Source organism: Centropristis striata, chromosome 5, assembly GCF_030273125.1.
Source record: "Centropristis striata isolate RG_2023a ecotype Rhode Island chromosome 5, C.striata_1.0, whole genome shotgun sequence".
NCBI classification, from domain to species: Eukaryota; Metazoa; Chordata; class Actinopteri; order Perciformes; family Serranidae; genus Centropristis; species Centropristis striata.
In genome coordinates, this window is record NC_081521.1 from 10192180 (window position 1) to 10201881 (window position 9702).

The window sequence follows — 9702 nt, forward strand, 5'->3', positions numbered from 1 at the left end:
TAATAAAAAGTCAACTAAAACTAGCAAACAAACTCTAAAAACTAATTTAAACTAACTGAATTTGAAAACAAAAATTCACAACAAAATGAAAACTAAAACTAATGAAAAATTCAAAACTATTACAACCTCCTAGGGAATTCACTGTTCCAATGAGGGCCCTCACAAAGATAGAAGTACAAGAATGTGTGTGTGTGTGTGTGTGTGTGTGTGTGTGTGTGTGTGTGTGTGTGTGTGTGTGTGTGTGTGTGTGTGTTAGACACACAGCAGGAGGTGAGCACACTGTGACCTGAGGATTGACAGGGAAAGACATGACATTTAGCAGGTGGGAGGAGTGAAATAAAGCGAAACAATTCATCTCAATTCAATTCAATTCTCAATTCGTTTTCCTCCGTTTCTCTTCTGCTGTCCTCATTTTCAACCTCTCATTCTCAAACTATGTATATAATATAATACTGTATTCATAATTAATGATGCCTTATTCCTGGTTCCAATTAGTGGCCTGAGCCCTGTGGACATGCTGACCTTTTACAATTGAGAGAGAAAAGAGAAATGAGGACAACAGCAGAGAGGTCAGGTGTGCCCATACCTGAGGGGGGTTGGAGTTATTCAGTAGCTGTGGTAGAAAAATCCACCTCATGCACCACTTTGTTTTAGAAATCTGTTTTTTAAGCATCTACCGTCATGCCAACTCTTAATAACACAGTATGGCAATTCTCTACTTTTTTAACAATTGTTTCAGGCCTGTAGAACCTGATAATGTAATAAATTCCCGATAATGTAATAACCCCGATAATGTAATAAAAATCTGCACTTGAGTCCAGTGAAAATGTAATAAAACCTGAAAATGCAATAACTTCCCGATAATGTAATAAAGTGCATTTCCCAATAATGTAATACACTTTTTACCAATAATGTAATAAAGTATAACATTAATGGGAGGTTATTACATTATCAGGTTAGCCTTCATTTCGCAAGTCCTGATAATGTAATAATTCCCCAATATTGTAATAATACACGCACACTCAAAAAAATAACTTGTTCCCAGAACGAAATAAAATTATGGAAATAATTTCCACCTAAATATAATGCTTTAATTTAGCGAGAAACGGTTTTGTTGAGTGAGCAAAATGTAAATATGTTGGGTCAACATGATGTGTTTGCGTTATTGTTAATTAATTACCAGGGGTCAGTCCAACGAGATTTGTAAGGGTAATTGTAACATACTAACGTAATTTTCTTGGGCCATTTAAACATGTATGACATTATTAAGAGTTACTTTATTTAATAGGGTAGTTACAACTACTTTTTAAAATAGTGAAGTACATGAATTAATTGTGCTGAGCCAACAAAACAAAGTTAGGTTGAAGTGGTTTAGCCTAAAATATTACCTTTATCATTTGAAAATGGACATAATAGTAATTATTCAGGAAATAAATAATTTTTAAAGAGTATTATATTCAGCAATTTAATTAGGTTGTTTGGTAACACTTTACAATAACCAACTAAATAATGTTTATAGATGGTTTATAAACCAATAATAAACATTTACCAAGTGCTATACATATTTAATCTTAAAAAAAATGCAACCAATTTCTTAAAGCTATATGAATCATTTCAAAAATCATTAACATACTTAATATGGTGTTAAAAATGTTATAATGAGTGCAACTAAAACTATTAATTAACTATTAACTATAATTTAATTGTTTGTTTATGGTAAAGTAACTATAAACTTACATTAATATACCATCTATTTGCTATTTTTAAATTATGTAGTTAGTTAAACATTAATAAATTATGTATTTACCGTTCTAAATTGTGTTACAATCATACATTATCATATATCCATCACTGAATGCAGTGGCGGTTCTAGACCAATTTTCCTGTGGGGGCCAAGGAGGGGCCAGTGTTTAATCAGAGGGGCACATTAGCACATGAAAAAAGGCAAAGATGATATTCAAGCATTCAAAATCTTTGAATGTCTTGAAAAAGACACAAAATGACCAAAAAAGACACAAAATGAGAAGACAGGATTACCAAAAAAAACCCCACAGAAGACATAAAAATGACAAAAAAAGACACAAAATAACTAAAACAGACACAAAAAAGACACATTAATGACACTAATGACAAAAAAGACATAAAATGACCACACAAAAAAACATAATGAGAAGACAGAATAACCACACAAAAAATGACAAAAAAGACACAACAACAGACAAAAAATTACCAAAAAAAAGACACAAAAAAACACAAATGGCCAAAAAAGACACAAAATTACTTACAAAGACACGTAAAGACATGAAAGGGATTCAAAAATGGACAAAATAGCCATATAAGACTCCATAGAGTTAAAATATTATACAATGTAAACATTCTGTTTCTTTTGTGTACAATGAGATATTGTTTGAACAAAAAAAAAGGTTAGAATTGCTCCATTGTTCATTGTTATTTTATTATTAATTTGACACAGGGGTCACAGCAGGGGCCAAAGGCTTCTTCACAGGGGCAGTGGCCCCTGGAGGCCCCTGTGTAGAACCGCCACTGACTGAATGTCCTAAGATGTGTGTTCTGACTGTAGCTTATTTTTGTTCCTCTGACACTTTCATACTCAACATAAGCTGCTAATACACACAGCTCCCCTGTGTCAGTGGGTGGTATGAACAGAATGCTGGTGGCAAAGTGCAAAAACAAAAGCAAGTGATGTGAGTCTGTGAATGTGGATGACCAACCAGTATAATCTCCTCATGAGAGGCCCCAGCTGTGGGTTGAATAAGAAAAAACAAAGGCATTGTGTGATCTGATATAATCGGCGGAACATACTGCAGCTGCACCGCAAATCTCATAACAACAATATCAAGCACCATCATGGGCTCCATGTACTTGCCATTATTTGCCATTAATCGTCATTTAGGAACAATAAAAGCTTGATAGCTACTGACCAGGGAACAGTTTCACTAACGTGTTTGAGTAGAATGTGCATTTAGTTTGGGAAATGGCAAATCCTCTTTCCTGTTTGACATTAATAAAAAAGAAATATGAAAGAAATAATTTACCCCAAAATACATCAGAAAGTTTCCATTTGTCTAAAAACATTGTAATGTATTTGATCTTCACAGATGAAGCCTGATTAGTCTCAGAGGAGAGAAAAGAATATCTATTTGTACCGTTACTTCATTTAAAATTTGAATGTTAGCAATTGTTACATTGCAATTACTGAATCCTGACCTCAAATTATATAAAGAATAAGTTTGACATTTTAGGAAATACCCAATTAATTTCAAATTTGATTTGCCAAGAAGAAGAAAATAACATAAAGAGCCAACAGACGAATAATCTAGTTGTACCATGACTGGAGGAACCAATTTCAACAATTAGCACACCTTATCTTGTTTCATTTCTTCACAAACTGAAATTTAAGGATGACAAGAGTTAAGTGATTAAACTCTCATAACCAGAGAGTTTAATATACAGGCAGTGTATAGATATAAGAGTGGTATTGATTCTCTCATCCAGCTCACAGTAAGAAAGCTAATAAAGGTCCAAAAATTCATATTTATATCTATAAAGCAAGAAGCGTGGAGTCTTGTGGGGGTACTGCGGGAGTATGGGGTACCGGGCTCGTTGCTACGAGCTATCCGGTCCGTATATTAGCAAAGTGAGAGCTGTGTTCGCATACTCGGCACGTCAAACACGTCCCGGTGGGTGTTGCCCTCCGCCAGGGTTGCCCCTTGTCTCAGATTCTGTTCGTGGTCTTCATGGACAGGATCTCAAGGCGCAGCCGGGGGGAGGAAGGGATTTGGTTTGGTGACCTAAGTATTGCATATCTGCTTTTTGCAGATGATGTGGTTCTTTTGGCTTCATCAGACCGGGACCTCCAGCACTCGTTGGGGCGGTTTGCAGCCGAGTGCGAAGCGGTTGGGATGAGAGTCAGTACCTCCAAGTCTGAGGCCATGGTTCTCTGCTGGAAAACGGTGGACTGCCCCCTCTGGGTGGGGAGAGAGGCACTGCCTCAAGAGAAGGAGTTCAAGTATCTCAGGGTCTTGTTCAGCAGTGAGGGTAGAACGGAGCGTGAGATGGACAGGCGGTTTGGTGCAGCGTCAGCAGTGATGCGGGTGTTGTACCGGACCGTCGTGGTGAAGAAGGAGCTGAGCCTGAAGGCAAAGCTCTCGATTTACCGCTCCATCTACGTTCCAACCCTCACCTATGGTCATGAGCTTTGGGTAGTGAACAAAAGAACGAGATCGCGGATACAAGCAGCTGAAATGAGCTTCCACCGTAGGGTGGCTGGGCTCAGCCTTAGAGATAGGGTGAGGAGCTCAGACATCTGGAGGGAGCTCGGAGTAGAGCCGCTGCTCCTTCACGTCGAAAGGAGTCAGCTGAGGTGGTTTGGGCATCTGGTAAGGATCCTCCCGGGCGCCTCCTGTTAGAGGAGTTCCAGGTCCAACTGGTAGGAGGCCCCGGGGAAGACCCAGAACACGGTGGAGGGATTATATCTCTCGTCTGGCCTGGGAACGCCTCGGGGTCCCCCAGGAGGAGCTGGACGTTGTGGCTGGGGAGAGGGACGTCTGGAATGCCCTGCTTAGCCTGCTGCCCCCGCAACCCGGCCCCATATAAGCGGACGAGAATGGATGGTGGATGGATGGATGGAAGAATGTGTGTGCGTGTGTGTTTATGTGTTTGCAGTGTGGGAAAGTGTGCAATGATGGCAAAAAAAATACATCTGACAGCATATTTCGTTCTTATATTTGCTCATATTCATTTTTAATCTTTTATCAGTGTTCTGTGATTTTGAAAGGAGAGCCAAGTCTTACTGCTTTGTCACAATACAAGGAATTTTGCCACAAAGATTGTCTTACAATATCGAGAAATATTCATGGCAACATTTGATGAACAAGATGCGGCTAAAGTCTTGCCGCTAAAATTAACATCTGAAGAATGTCATATCATAAATGATGCACTCATATTCTCACCCCTCCGAGAAGACAAAAAGCCATGAGTCCTCCCTGTTATCTCCATTACTTCTAGTGAGTCTACAGAGAGATTAAAAAACATGGCAATCTCTTGATTAATTTAGTGCACAGTTATTACTTAAAACTTGCATCTCTCTCCGTTTCCTCTGTCTTTCTATTAGTTAAACTGCAAAAACCAACTGACAAAAAATGAGAAATAAATAACTAGAATTAAGCAAATACATGTTTGAAACAAGTACAATTATCTGCCAGTGCAGTGAGTCATTTTTTCTCTGTAAGAATTCTTTAACTCTATGGAGCCTTGGGCTATTTTGTCCATTTTGAATCCTTTTCATCCTGCCTGTATACACCACTTAAAAAAATGTTTAAATGCCATGTTGGGGATTTTTTTCAGCACAACCTCACCTATATGACCTAATAAAAATTGATTTTTATTCTGACTTACTGGGTCAGCATTTTGAACCAAAGAAACACATAAATGTGATCTTGTGATTGTGTGTGATCTTGTCATCAACTCTGGTTTTTATTCTAGTGTGACTCGATTTTATTTGTGTCTTGTGTGTTTAGCGTAACAATTTTGTGTATTTTGTGTATTTTGTTGTGTCTTTTTTTTGTCATTTTGTGTCTTTTTTTTGTCATTTTGTGTCTTTTTGTGTCTTGTTTTGGCCATTTCGAGTCTTTTTAGTTATTTTGTGTCCTTTTGTGTCTCTTTTTTTAGTCTTTTTGTGTCTTTTTTTGGTCATTTTGTGTCTTTTTTTAAGTCCAACATGAAATGTGATTTTGAATCTTTTTTTTTACTTTCAAAACACTATCATGCTCAATAAAGAATTTTAAATGTTGCACATGTGAACAAAGGTTGCAAATATAACATATAAGAAGCTTACATCCAGTTTTATCATTTGATACAAAATATATTTGACCTTGTCTCCAGTTTTACTTGGTATATCATTGTTACGTGCCAGAGTGTGTTTCTTTTGGTGACTTCAGAGGATTAAGTAAGTAAAAATATCATGCCACTGGAAAAAAACAATGATGTCTTAAAATAAGTTTAAAAAAATAATAATAAAAAAACAAACATATTTTGAGCAATTATGCCTTGAAAAGCCCAACTGTAGTAACATTTAAATAAGCCAGAAATACTTAAACTATCATGTTTTTTCTCATTTCACGATCTGTGGGTAGATACTGGTGGTAGATACTGGTGGTAGAAAATGCTTTTGAAATAACATTCAAACTACATGCCACTAAAACTCAATTGTAACCAATATTTTGGGGAACAACTCACCATATTCAACAGTTGAATAGATTGAAAAGCATGGAAAAGCTCACAGTGTCAATCCTAAAGAGAAGTCTTTAAACAAGACTGAAATCCCTGTGAAGGGTTATTCATGACTTTATTTTTTTTAAGGTTTTGCTAACTATACAAGCCAAAAAAGACACATGTTCTCAAAATAAGCACATGAAGCTATGGTCAGTAGGTAGATTATACTCAAAACAAGAAAATAAAGACATTATTGCTAGATATAAGAAGAAAATACTTGGTAAGCTTCATGTTTTTTGCAGTGTATACTGTGCTTGATGATGCCAAAGATAGGTGACTTAAAGGCCGCCATGAATTTATAAAGTGCTCATGTTGAAACTATCTGTAGTTTTATTCAAAGGGCTAATTGAGCCATTTAATTATATGATACCAGTAGGCTTAAGAGTACACAATGTTCTCTCTATGCTCAGCTGCTAGAAATGATTAAAGTCTCTGGTTATGAGCTGTGAATGGTGCCCTGTTGGCAGATGTGACTATGACCAAGACTCCCTTGGGTGCTCTGTCTCTACTAGCAACACATGCTGACAGCCTAATACAGTGAGCAAACAGCACAATAACAGCTCAGGGCAAGACAATCAACCACCCAGTGGAAGGAAAAATGGAGAACGTTTACAGCAGTGTGTCTCCTGAAGGGTTCCTGAAGGGCAATTTTACTTAGAAAATGTGTAAATGTATAAATCTATAGCAGTGGAACCATTTTACAAAATGACCAATTTAGTGCATGATTAACTTTTCCTTGTATAGCTTCACTGGCAGCGGTGTATGCATATAGAATATTCTGCACCATGACTCTGGTGAGCTGGAAATGTGTCGCTGAATATGGGTTTATGTTTATATCCAAATCTTACCCACAGCAGCCTTAAATATGATAAAAACTTGAGAAAAGTGCCTATAAATCAAATGCATCCCACTAACATGGGAAAACAATAATGGGCTTTAGAAAGACTGACAGATGTATATAGTAGGGCCGGGACTTTAACGCGTTAATTAAGATTAATTAATTACACAAAAATTAACGCGTTAAAAAATTGACACATTTTAATCACCCTTATTTTTGCACCGCGGAACGTTTCTCACTGGATGAGTTTCAGGAGGACCGATTATACTGGAGCACCAACTAGTGTTGATGAGTTGAGACAACAACAAACCACAGTGAACATGAAGGAAGAAGCTGATGAGACGCTTTGGTTGGCCCCGTGGATGATGGGACATTTAGTTACTAAAAACCAACGGATGGAAGCTTCCATAAGAGCATGGTTGTGTTGCTAAGCAACAAGGAATTCACATATCACCGCAGCACATCCAGCCTCAAGTATCACCTCAATGCTAAACATATAGCAGCTAGCGGGTAGTGTGGTAGCTAGCGTGGTTGTGTTTTACTTAAAAAACCAAAGTATTCTAGTTTACAGAAGGTCTACCTACCTATAGGCTACCTGGATTTATGAAATGTACTATATTTATAAATATGCTATTGCTACACTTCATAGCAAAAATTGCACTGGTCTGTTGGACCAGTGTAAAAAATAAACAATATTTTTGTTGCTTAAGCTTATGTATTCAGTCATTATTCAATGGTATACTAAAGATCCATGTGAAAAAAATGACTTCTCACTGTTCTCAGGTCAAATATGTATATGCGATTAATTTCGATTAATTAATTACAAAGCCTCGGTAACACTTTCTATGAAGACTACATCTATAGTGCATTATGAGCGCATTCATAGTGAATTATAATGCTCATTATAATCAATCATAATGCATTATGAGTGCACTCATAAACACATATAAAGCTTCATGATGCACTATATCAACAGTTATAAATATAGCTTATAATGACTTATAAATCCAAGTGTCTTATGAGTGCTCTTGACTGGTTATAAACTACAGGCTGACTGATGAGGCTTATAATACATTACAACTACTCATACCCCTCTATACACACACCTCAACAATCAATTGTTATAAGGACTCATAGGATGCCATAAGTATAAATAAATCAATGTATGCTTTAAGTAAAGTGAGGTTCATATAGACGCATCTATAATGCAGTATAGCTAATCATGATGTTTCATTGTTGGCGTCAAGTAAAGTGTAAAACATTTTCATGCATTTAAAAGAAGCTATGCTGCATCATAAGTCATTTCGTCAGATACCAAATATAGAGAATTACACTAAGATTAGGAATGTAACGGTAAAGCTCAGTTTCAACCTGTAGGGGGCAATCCACGTGCATATTTTGTCCACAAAATGTATATTTTTAAGATTCACAGATTTGGAGCTCAATCAATCACCAACACTACTTAATACGTAGATATAAGGGTTTACATATGAAAACTTTGGTTTTGGGATTTAATTACAGTTTAAGGAATAAAACAAAAAAAGAGAAAAAGACAGTACATTTTTCAAACTTTATTTCAATAGTCAATCAATTAAAACAGTCTTAATCAACCATCTGGTGGTGAGGAAATATTTGAAGTTTGAATTTCTTTCTCATCTTATTCTTATTCATTTCTTTCTTAATTAACTACTGTAGCAAACATAGGCAACGGGCATGGAAAGCCACCACTGCTACAAATATAAAAACAAATTCTACAAATATAAAAACATACTATACTGTATACTGTAGCTTTCAACTTTGAACTAAGTGTCAACCTTTAGTACAACGATTCACATTTATATTTCTGTGGAAGCAGAGGGGTCATCGACTGTGGCACCTTACAATGAATGTTGTGGCCACACTGGACAGCTTTTCTTTCCACTCAAAGGTCTCTATTCACATTCATGAATGTTGAATTTTCTTATGTCATGAATGAGCCGGCCAAGAATGCCAAATCTGTGACTTCGTCCAAGCCAGTACTCCCACTCAATTATTCGTAAATGTTCTTTCAAAAGCCCTGTAGTCCTATTTCCTCTATGACGCCAATGTAAACCCTTATATCTACGTATTAAGTAGTGTTGGTGATTGATTGAGCTCCAAATCTGTGAATCTTAAAAATATACATTTTGTGGACAAAATATGCACGTGGATTGCCCCTACAGGTTGAAACTGAGCTTTACCGTTACATTCCTAATCTTAGTGTAATTCTCTATATTTGGTATCTGACGAAATGACTTATGATGCAGCATAGCTTCTTTTAAATGCATGAAAATGTGTTACACTTTACTTAACGCCAACAATGAAACATCATGATTAGCTATACTGCATTATAGATGCGTCTATATGAACCTCACTTTACTTACATTGATCATTAATTTATACTTATGGCATCCTATGAGTCCTTATAACAATTGATTGTTGAGGTGTGTGTATAGAGGGGTATGAGTAGTTGTAATGTATTATAAGCCTCATCAGTCAGCCTGTAGTTTATAACCAGTCAAGAGCACTCATAAGACACTTGGATTTATAAG